The following is an 11,759-nucleotide window of genomic DNA, read 5'->3' on the forward strand; positions in this document are numbered from 1 at the left end:
TTGGGGATGGGATGGACAACGAGACCTTAAAAAGCGAACGACAACGGTTTTGTGATTATCGTCTTACGTGAAGTGAGACTATCGTCAAAACACTATCGCCTGACGATACTCGTTCTACCGAATAATCACCGAGGTTTTTAAAATGTTTGTATTTAAATGATACGGTGGTGCAAAATCATATCGTCACCTCCAAGTGGTGCTCGCTGGGTAGCCGAAAGATGAACTTACGACGAAGTTGGATCCATCGGATCCAGAGCTGTGTCAACTGAGTTACCTTCTCAGGAAGTAGGAGCAAAAGACCAGATATCGCTCTGAAAAACCAGCTCAAACGACCTCAGTCATGTGACGATATTACAAGACGGCCATGAAAATAAATTTAAAAATTTGATGAAAACAGAAGTAACAGCCGCGTATGAATGTATTAATAATGTTGACATCACCCCCCCCCCCGGGCAAACGAAAACGGAAAAACGTAAAACTATTTAGGCTTATGTACATGGAATGTGCTTACACTCAACCGACCACGCAAGGCAGAGCAGCTTGCCGATGCCCTTGCCGAAATCAAACTGGTTTTTAAAATGTTTGTATTTAAATGATACGGTGGTGCAAAATCATATCGTCACCTCCAAGTGGTGCTCGCTGGGTAGCCGAAAGATGAACTTACGACGAAGTTGGATCCATCGGATCCAGAGCTGTGTCAACTGAGTTACCTTCTCAGGAAGTAGGAGCAAAAGACCAGATATCGCTCTGAAAAACCAGCTCAAACGACCTCAGTCATGTGACGATATTACAAGACGGCCATGAAAATAAATTTAAAAATTTGATGAAAACAGAAGTAACAGCCGCGTATGAATGTATTAATAATGTTGACATCACCCCCCCCCCCGGGCAAACGAAAACGGAAAAACGTAAAACTATTTAGGCTTATGTACATGGAATGTGCTTACACTCAACCGACCACGCAAGGCAGAGCAGCTTGCCGATGCCCTTGCCGAAATCAAACTGATGTGACAGCCCTCCAGGAGGTGCATGGAATGGGCCAGGCAATAGGAAGATTGAAGGCTGTGATTTCTACTATGGGAAGTGTCTACTCGATGGGAACAAGCGCTTATTTGGGTGTGCTTTTTCTGTCAGAGGGAAACTAAGGCAAAGAGTTTTAAGCTTTCGGGAAGTAAGCGAAAGAGTGACGACAATCCGCATTAAAGCCAAATTTCACCACCTGAGCCTTATCAGCGCGCATGCCCCGACGGAAGAAATGGATGACAATACCAAAGAAGAATTCTACGAGCTCCTTACCAAAACTTATGAGCAATATCCCAAAACCGATGTCAAAATTCTCCTGGGAGATTCTAACACCAAAATTGGTAAAAAAGGCATTTTTGGCAGGTCAATCAGAAGACATAGCCTACACAACATCACATCTGGGAACGGACTCAGGCTTATTGACTTCCTAGCCGAGAAAAACATGGTGATGAGTAGCAATAGAATCCCTCACCCCAATATCCACAAAGGTATTGGCGGTCCCCCGATGATCGAACATGCAACCAAATCGATCATGTTGCTATTGACGGAAGACACTTCTCTAGCATACTTGGCGTTCGTACGTACAGATCAGCCAACATAGATTCCGACCACTACCTAATTGATGCTAAACTGCGCATACAATTATAAATAGAAGCTTTCAGGCGAACAACAACCACGAGGAGAAGATTCAACGTTGGAAGACTGCAGCAGGAGGATACCGCCAATGCCTTTGCCGACCGAGTATCCCTACAGAATGCGAATTCTGCAGTAGAGGTGCTAGGTTTCTTACAACCGCCACCAAGGAACCCTTAGTTTGACTCTGAATGTGCTCAGGCAAGCAAAGCCAAATCGAAGGCATACAGGTTGTGGCAGCAAAGGAGGGCACGATCTTCCCGCCAGCTATACGTCGACAAGAGAATGGATGAGAACCGCTTGCTCAGAAGAAAGAAACGCTCATGAACAGCGTGAAATCGAGGATATCCAGGGATGTTTTAACAGGAAACAGGTGTGGACATTTTATAGCAGAGTACAAAAAAAATCAACGGAATTCACTAGTCGCTCTGGAGCCTGCAAACATAAGGAGGAAAATACCGTAGTCGAGACGCAGTCAATTCTATAAATCTGGAGAGATCATTTCAACCAGCTGCTTAATGGCGATGGAGTCAACCATTCCGTCTGCGAGCAGCCTCGTCAAATCCATTTAGTTGACGATCTAGAGTTCCGCACACCCGACCAGAGTGATATCAAACAAGCCCTTACCTGTGTAACTTTAGGCCTGAAAAATTTAAAATCGACCAAATTTTCACTCTACGCCAAATCCTGGAAAAGACCCAAGAACATAAGATCAAAACACACCATCTTTTTTTATCGATTTTAAAGCGTCTTATGACAGTGTAGACAGGAACGAACCGTGCCGTGTTGAGTTTTGGTATCCCTAATAAACTGATACGACTTATCAGGATGACGCTGGAAAATGCTCGTTGCTGCGTCAAAATTTGAAGAGACTCGACCGAAACCTTCGGAACCACCAGAGAACTTCAACAAGGCGATGCGCTGTCATGTAGCTGCTTCAATACTGTTCTTCAAAAGAGTGGTGCGCAACACCAACGCCAATACAAGTGGCATCATCTTTCAAAAATCTACAGAATATCTTGGATAAATGCAGATGAAATCGGCATTATGGGAAGAACCAAACGAGCAGTGACGGGTGCTTTCTCTAGTGTCGAGTCTGAGGCGAAGAAAATGGGTCTTGACATTAACGTGGACAAAACAAAGTATTTACTGTCGTCAAATAGAGTCGATTCACACCGTAGACTTGGCCAAAATGTGACAGCTAAAAGATACAACTTCGAGGTGTTAAACGAATTTGTTTATCTGGGCACTGCTGTTAATTGCGCAAATGACATCAGCGCAGAGATCAAACGTAGAGTTACCCTTGCTCATCGCTGTTTTTTGGCGGATGATGGATCTCTTGGTATCTTCGAGAGGAAGGTTCAGCGTACGATCTATGGTCCGGTTTGTGTCGACAGGCAAAGTAACATCTGAATTCATTTTTACAACTTTAGTTCGTAAAGAAAACAATTTCTTGGTCGCCTAATTTTAAAAGTCACAATGACGTTCGGTTGCCTTCGCAAATTTAAAAAAAAAATGTGTAAATAATTTCCATACTTAATTTGACAGCTCATCTACCACATGGTAAATTTCACCTAATGGTAAACTTTTCCACTGTCTTACACCATTGTGTTGATACCTTTAATATAAATATTAAGCAATAAAAATCATAAATTATTATAATGAGCGTTGCAATCCAAATGTATTTCGGGGCAAATTAAAAAAAAAACAAGATTCACAACAATCCGATACAATAAACATATCGGCAGAGAAAAGTTTACAAAAGCAAACAAAACAAACAGAGCTGCGAACGAAGGTTTTTTCTCGTGGTAAATATCGTCATAATATGATTTTGAATTCTTTGTTTATGTGTAATAATGGCGGTTTGTCAAACTAACAAAAATTCAACACAATATGTCGCGTCAAATAGCTTTTTGTTGTCAAATTATCTGCATCTGCCTTAATTTGAAAAGTTTAATGTCATCAAACACAAAAACAAATAAAAAAGTAAACTGTCACAATGTGACAGTAACGTGGTTAGAGTAAGTCGTTTTATTATTCTTACAAAATTATGTATGTATATAATTTATGTATGTATATGTATATAAAAAGCAGTATATATGCATAGCTCCATATGAAACTTACAAACAATCACACATGATAGCCCCAGAGTATGTATGATATGGAATTGTATGTATAGTATATGTCATTTCTACACAGAGGATAAAGGTCATGGACCAAAAAGACAATAAGGTAAGAAGGCAGTGATATTATAACCAAGTTAAGGACACCATGATGCATATAGCTAGCAGAAATAACGAAAGCTAAGAAGTGGAGGATTATACATACTTATGTCTTATGTACAACCTCGTCTCTCCCTCTTGGGGTGTTTTTATTTTATTATATATTTTTTCCTTGCAGAAAAGAAGTCAAATGATTTAACTTTTATTTCCCTCACCATCACCACCCATCATCTACCCTCCCACCACAAAAAGTCCATATTTCCAACGAGATTATATTTTATTTCTTCTATATTGTATGATGTGGTGTGAATTGGTGATGATTTATTTATCCTGGACTAAATGGGGACAAAATATTTATTTATGTATGAGAGGTTGTTGGCGTAATGATAAGCGCTTATTGGACTTAATGAAGTTATTTTTCTTCGCGTTCATTTAAATGACTTCTTAAAATTGAATGGATTTAAATGGTCCGTGCCGGTGGTTTTATTAATAAGGCTTAATTATCTTAATAGGAATTATTGTTATTAAATGAGTACTTTAGTATTTCTTGAAAGTGAAATTCCACTCCACTTATATGAAATCCTGATTTCTGTTTTCTGCAAAATACATATAAACCTACAGTTTTCAACATTTTTTGTTATAATATACATGTTCTAAAAGAATTATAACTGTTCTTAATATGAGGAAATGGCGTCAAGGTTTTGGATATGAAAACCAAGTTGGGTAAAACATTCCATATTCTTGATGTGCGACTGAAAACGGAATCTCCATGCATGACATAACGAACAAAGCCCAAGGGCGAACTTAGAAGCGACAGTATTACGGCAGTAGTTCTCGAGACTAGAAATCTGACTGGCTTTATTTCGATTGAAAATTACTTGTAAGAAACCAATAAAACCACAAAAGGGGTGAAATATTGTGTTTAAGCAATCTTTCTAAACGTACTGATTTTAATTTAATTTGTGAACGTACCTCCTGACTAATCATTGAACTGTCTTTGTCAACTTATTCGTAATTTCAACATTTTCATCTTTCAGACAAATATTGTCTACCGAAATTCGGAGTCGGTGACTTCAACTCCAATCTCGCTCAAGGCCTAGTAGAAAGGTAATAACAATTTTAATGCAAATACAAATTCTTTGTTTGATGTTGCCGTGTCAATGAGACAACGTGACAACGTGACAACGGTCAAAAATATGGTCCAGGCGTAGATAGCAAATTATTCAAATCAAATTGGGCATCTCTGAGACCACTTACTTTACTTTAGTTGGTGCTACAGCGCATTTTGCTCCTGGCCCTCAAGTAATAACTTTCGCCAGCTTACTCCATCTCTAGCTTGCTGCCTCTAGTTTCGAACTTGATCAATCCTTCGGAGATGAGGCCGGTCTCTGCTTCTTGTTCCCTCAGGCTTGGCTGGAATATACCTTACGAGCTGGAGCTTCGATGTTCATTCGCTCAACACGCAGTAGCCATCTTAAGCGTTGTACACGCAATTTTTTGACCAGTGGCAAGTCGCTTTACAGATCGTTTAACTCCAGATTAAATCTTCTCCGCCAGATGTTACTTTCCTGTCGACACAAACCGGACCAAAGATCGTACGCAGAACCGTCCTCTCGAAGATACCAAAAGATCCTTCATCCGCCTGAGAGAGGGTCCATTCTCCTGCACCATACCGCAAGACTGAGATGATTAAAGTTTTGAACAGTGTCTCTTTGGTACTTCGCGATAGGGCCTTATTCCTCAACTGCTTACTTAGGCCAAAAAAACAGCGAGAAGCAAGGGCAATTCTACGTTTGATCTCTGCGCTGATGTCATTTGTTAAATTAACAGCAGTGCCCAGATAAACAAATTCGCTTACCACCTCGAAGTTGAACCTGTTAATTGTCATATTTTGACCAAGTCTACGGTGTGAATCAACTCTATTTGATGACAGTAGATACTTCGTTTAGTCCTCGTTAATGTCAAGACCCATTTTCTTCGCCTATGACTCGACATTAAAGAGAGCACCCGTCACTGCTCGTTTGGGTTTTTCCCATAATGTCGATGTCATCTGCATATGCAAGATATTGTGTGGATTTTTGAAAGATGGTGCCACTTGTATTGACGTTGGAGTTACGCACCAATCTTTCAAGAACAATATTGAAGCAGCTTCATGACAGCGCATCGCCTAGTCGAAGTCCTCGGTCGAGTATCTTCCAATTTTGACGCAGCAACGAGCATTTTCCACCTTCATCATGATAAGTCGTATCAGTTTGGTAGAGATACACTGTCATAAGCTGCTTTAAAATCGGTGAAAAGATAGTATGTTCTTTGGTCTGTTCCAGGATTTGGCGTAGAGTGAAAATTTGGTCGATGGTAGATTTTCCAGGCCGAAAGGCACACAGGCAAGGGCCAATTAGTTCGTCAGTAAATGGCTTCAGGCGTTCACTTAATACGCTGGACAAGATCTTGTACGGGATGTTTAAAAAGCCTAATGCCTCTGTAGTTGGTGCAGGGAAGGCGGTCACCTTTTTTATGGATCGGGCAGATGATGCTTGAGTTCCACTCGTCGGGCATGCTTTCTTCTGGCCAATCTGCTCCAGCGTACTTAAACAGCTCCGCCTGCAGACCGTCATCACCGGCCATTTTGTTCGACTTCAGCCTGGTGGTGGCTTGTTTGATCTCACTCTGGTCTGGTGGGTGGAACTCTAGATTGTCAACTAAATTGATTTGACGTGGCTGCTCGCAGACGGAATAGTTGACTTCATCACCATTAAGCAGCTGGTTGAAATGATCTCTTCATATTTTTAGCATTGACTGCGTCTCGAATACGGTATTCCACTATTTATCTTTAAAGGCTCTAATGAATCCCGTTGTTTTCTTTTTTTTTAACTCTTCTTTAAAATTTCCGCACCTGTTTCCTGTTAAAACATCCCTGGATCTCCTCGACTTCACGCTGGCCATGGGCTTTTTTCTTTCTTCTGAGCAAGCGGTTCTCATCCCTTCTCTTGTCGACGTAGAGCTGACGGGAAGATCGTGTCCTTCTTTGCTGCCACAATCTGTATGCCTCTGTTTTGGCTATGTTTGCCTGAGCACATTCAGAGTCAAACCAGGGGTTCCTTGGTGGCGGCTGTGAGAAACCTAGCACCTCTTCTGCAGCATTCCTGATGAATTATTTGCTCTGGGCACATCTTGTCCGTTGTTGGGTATCTCGCAAGCTCTAGGGATATTTGGTCGGCAAAGGCATTGGCGGTATCCTCCTGCTGCAGTCTTCCAACGTTGAAACTTCTCCTCGAGGTTTTTGTTCGCCTTAGAGCTTCTATGGATATCGTACAAGTAGTTTAGCACCAACTAGGTAGTGTTCGGAATCTATATTGGCTGATCTGTACATACGAACACCAAGTATGCTAGAGGAGTGTGTTCTGTCAATAGCAACATGATCGATTTGGTTGCATGTTCGATCATCGGGCGACCTCCAAGTACTTTGCGGATATCTGGGCGAGGGAATCTGGTGCTACTCATCACCATACTTTTCTCGGCTAGGAAGTCCATAAGCCTGAGTCCGTTCCCAGATGTGATGTCGTATAGGCTATGTCTTCCGATTGACCTACCAAAGATGATTTCTTTACCAATTTTGGCGTTAAAATCCCCCAGGAGAATTTTAACATCGGTTTTGGGATATTGCTCATAAGTTTTGGCAAGGAGCTCGTAGAATTCTTCTTTGGTATTGTCATCCATTTCTTCCGTCGGGGCATGCGCGCTGATAAGGCTCAGGTGGTGGAATTTGGCCTTAATGCGGATTGTCGTCACTCTTTCGCTCACTTCCCGAAAGTTTAAAAATCTTTGCCTTAGTTTCCCTCTTACAACAAAACCACATCCAAATAAAAACTTCCTCCCATCGAGTATACACTTCAAATAGTAGAAATCACAGCCTTCAATCTTCCTAATGCCTGGTCTATTACATCGCATCTCCTGGAGAGCTGTCACATCAGCTTTGATTTCGACGAGAACATTAGCAAGCTGCTCTGCTTTGCGTGGTCGGTTCGGTGTACGCACATTCCATGTACATACACGTAAATCGTTTTCTGTTTGCGGGGGGGGGAGGAATGTCAACATTATCAGTCCGATCATCCGAGGCTATTACTTGTGTTTTCATTAGACTTTAAAATTCCCTTTCATGGCCGGCTTGTGAGGCCTGCCCGATGGAACCAACTTTCATCGTTAGTTCACCTCTCGCCTTTTGTATCTTTCGGTGGCATGATGGATGAACAATGTTTAATATGCATTATAGGGAAGCAAACAAGACCGAATTCGAAAGATGTTTTAGATCTATTCTTATGTCTCTGGACCAATATGAGTGAAATTATTTTCAAGACGTTGATTTTTTGTAACATTCACTCACATTGAAGTCATAAGTTTTAAAGACGTTTTTTATGTTCAAAGCTTTCGTTGAAACCAAAGTGGAAAGAAAAAACAAATTTTTAGTATTGGCAACGGAGTGGAGTATTGCAATTCAAAGTTTCAAAACTATTAAAAACCAGCCCCTTACAATCCACAACAAAACGGAGTTTCGGAAAGAGTTAATCGAGACATAAATAATTGATCGATTACGATGCTTCTTGTTTGATGGTAAGTTAAAAAACCTTTCTGGACAGAAGCAGCATCAGTCTTAGTATACATATATTATAAACCGAATCCCTGCAGAGTTAAAAAGTCAAAAACACCTGAATGACGAAATAATGCATATTAGGAACTCATCTTCATCCACGATTAATATGCTTGTTGCCAATAACAATCCAATTGTTAGCTCTTTAGAGATCTCTTCGCTATTCAGTTCAATGCCAATTCAACGCTTGCAACAACTTTGTAGGCTTTTATAACTGTAATACTCTTCAGGTCTCATTTCGAACGGATGAAAAATAATGTTTGTCCAGCCGATACCCAAAAAAAGGCGAATAATTCTTCCCCTCTTATTATAGACTAGAAACTACCTTTCAGAGAGTTCAATACAAGACGTATTGGATGGGTACAAATAAATGCTGGTGTGCCTCAACGCTCTGCTCGGTCTCCAACACTCTTTCTTAATTTTGTTAAAGATCTCTTGTTAGCAACTTCTAATCAAATTAATTGTTAAGCTGACGATAGTACTCTAAGCTTTTTATAATAGTTTTCAGATTCATATACCTCTTCTTTGGATGATTAACTACAACTACAAAATATGGTAAGCTCATTAAAGTCTGGCCTACGCCACCCAACATTAACCAATGGGGAATAGGAAACCGTATGGAATTTAATACTTCGAAAACTAAATGCTTTCTTGTATCGGTAAAGTGTTGTTCTAAAAGATTTTTGATATTCTAGTTCAAACACTGTTTTGAGAATAATTGTTTCTTATCTGGTAGCAGTTAGTTTTTAAATACCAAAGCCTGTAGTATTTATTTCTTCCGGAATATTCTTGATACTTTTTAAATTCGCTTTCCGTCAGTTGTAGGGGCTCCTGTTTATATGAGAGTTGAACTCAGGTATTAGAAGAAATCAAGGGTTTATACAGTCCGATCAGAAGGATGAAGACAACTTTTGACATCGTCACAAAAATGGCGTGTCCCCGAAAAATGGCCAGTGCTGCACATACCGAGTATTGAACGTTGGTAGTGTACCTAAAATAAGTATTTCAGAAAATCATATAAACAGAAACCCAACGTAACATCAAGGACATTCTAAAACAATCCTTAAGTTGCCTGATTTTAATGTTTTTAACTATAATATCACATTTAAGTGCTTTTCGTTATTATTCTCAATTAAAGTTTTATTTAAATTAAGCCACCTATAGGTACACAACAATTACATTTTGAAATGGCAGCAGAGTACTCCAAATTCCCACCACCACTTCTGCTGTAACATTTCGATGGTTTGGTTAAATGAGCACAAGTTCAAACCACACAATTGTGGTACTGTACAACAAACAATTAAACCATTTATAGGAAGGTACCTGGATTGTACAGTTATATTAACAAGCTGTGATAATAGGTATGATTTCTAGCGACACCTCCATGAATGTACATTTTATGTAGCTATAATTATATTTATAACAACAACAACCACGACCCAACCTTATCAATATAAAGCTGTTAATTTAAACATCAACACATAACCCACATTCCAAGTTCTGACTCTTTGATTCACAGACATTTTTATAACTACCCTTTTACCAAATAAAGTCAGTGCCAAGGGCTTTTCGCTGTGATTCTGGGTTTCCATCCTTTGGCGCTGTACATACATTGACTTCTGTGCCGTTTGCGTCCGACAAAGTTGGTAGATGGAGCTATGGAGGAAGAAAATCAACACATTTTTTGCCAAATCCACGGAATATACGGTACGACATTTAAAAATTAACTACCCGCTATTATTTTAATGGCACATCCTAACCTGAAAAAAAGTGTCAAGCCAACACCGCGACGCGACGTAAAATTCTTTATAGAGTCATACAGGTATAACAAAAAACGGCAGGATTGTGTAGTATGTAGCGTATTATGGTTTTGCTTTTAAGAAATGTTCATTTTTACAACAAAATTTGATTACGGAATATCAAAAAAAGTATTAATTCTTCCCAAGTTAAAATCAGATATCATAAAACTGTAAACTATTTATAAGATCCTCGAATTCTATTGATAAGTTTCACGAAAAGAGTGACATTTAACGTATCCAGACAAATTTTATTTGAAAAAGTCATATTTTACAATACTTACTTTTTTTTTATAATAAGCGCACACTCAAAGGGATATATTACCCTTATTATGTAGACACAGTGAGAGCACTAGGAAAGGGAGAGAGGGGTTGAAAGGAGATGTCGGTGCACATTGGTTTTGAATTCCTGAATATTGCAATAGGTGGGAAAGACAGAGTGTGGAAAGGCATTCCACATTTGCATAGTACAGCTAAAGAACGAATCTCTGTATTTGACAGTACGACTGAAGTTGGGCTCCAGGGTATACTTATGAGTATTCCTAGAAGCGCGAGTATTACCTACGGTTGAACTGTTTAAGGGAAGGAATGCGACTAGCTATTTCACTAGAGCATAAGCCGTTAAAATAACGGTAAAAAAGGGTCAGACAAGAGACCTTACGACGATGTTCAAGCGAAGTAAATGAACTTTTAATGATATTATCATCTATCAATTTAAATGCTTTACGTTCAATACTATCCATGAGGCTTAAGTAAGTTGCAGGAGCACTAGCCCAGATATGAGAGTTATACTCAAGCTTTGGACGTATATAAGTCTTGTAAATAATAGCCAGATCAGAGGGGGAGAAAAACTTCTTGCATTGACTTAGAAAACCCCAACATCTTGCGGCATTTTTGGCTACTTCGCGTATAAAAGGTTGTTTGTGATACGCACCGAAAATATCGAGATGTTCAGTTTCCTCGATGCAAGTGCTATCTATGGATAATGGCAATGGGAGTATATTTCGCTTTATAGATTCAAGATAGCATTGCGTTTTCGAAGCATTAAATTCCACGCCGTTTCTTATTCCCCGTTGTACAATGCTGTTTAGGTCGGAATTTAATGAGCTTATCATATTTTGTCGTTGCAGTTCAACATCCGAAGAAGAGGGGTGTGAATCTGAAAACGAATATGAAAAGCTAAGAGTACTATCGTCAGCGAAACAATGTATTGCATTAGAAATTGCAGACAGGAGATCATTAATAATAATGAGAAAGAGTGTTGGAGATAGAAAAGAGCCCTGGGGCACACCAGAATTTATTTCATGGTTTTCATACTTGAATCCATCCAATACTTTTTGTATTGAACGATCCGAAAGGTAATTACTAATCCAATGAAGCAGGGATTCATGAAAACCGCTTTTGAAATATCAAGTGCAATAATCTTACTTTCTCCAAAAC

This window comes from Eupeodes corollae, chromosome 1 (genome assembly GCF_945859685.1).
Source record: "Eupeodes corollae chromosome 1, idEupCoro1.1, whole genome shotgun sequence".
NCBI classification, from domain to species: domain Eukaryota; kingdom Metazoa; phylum Arthropoda; class Insecta; order Diptera; family Syrphidae; genus Eupeodes; species Eupeodes corollae.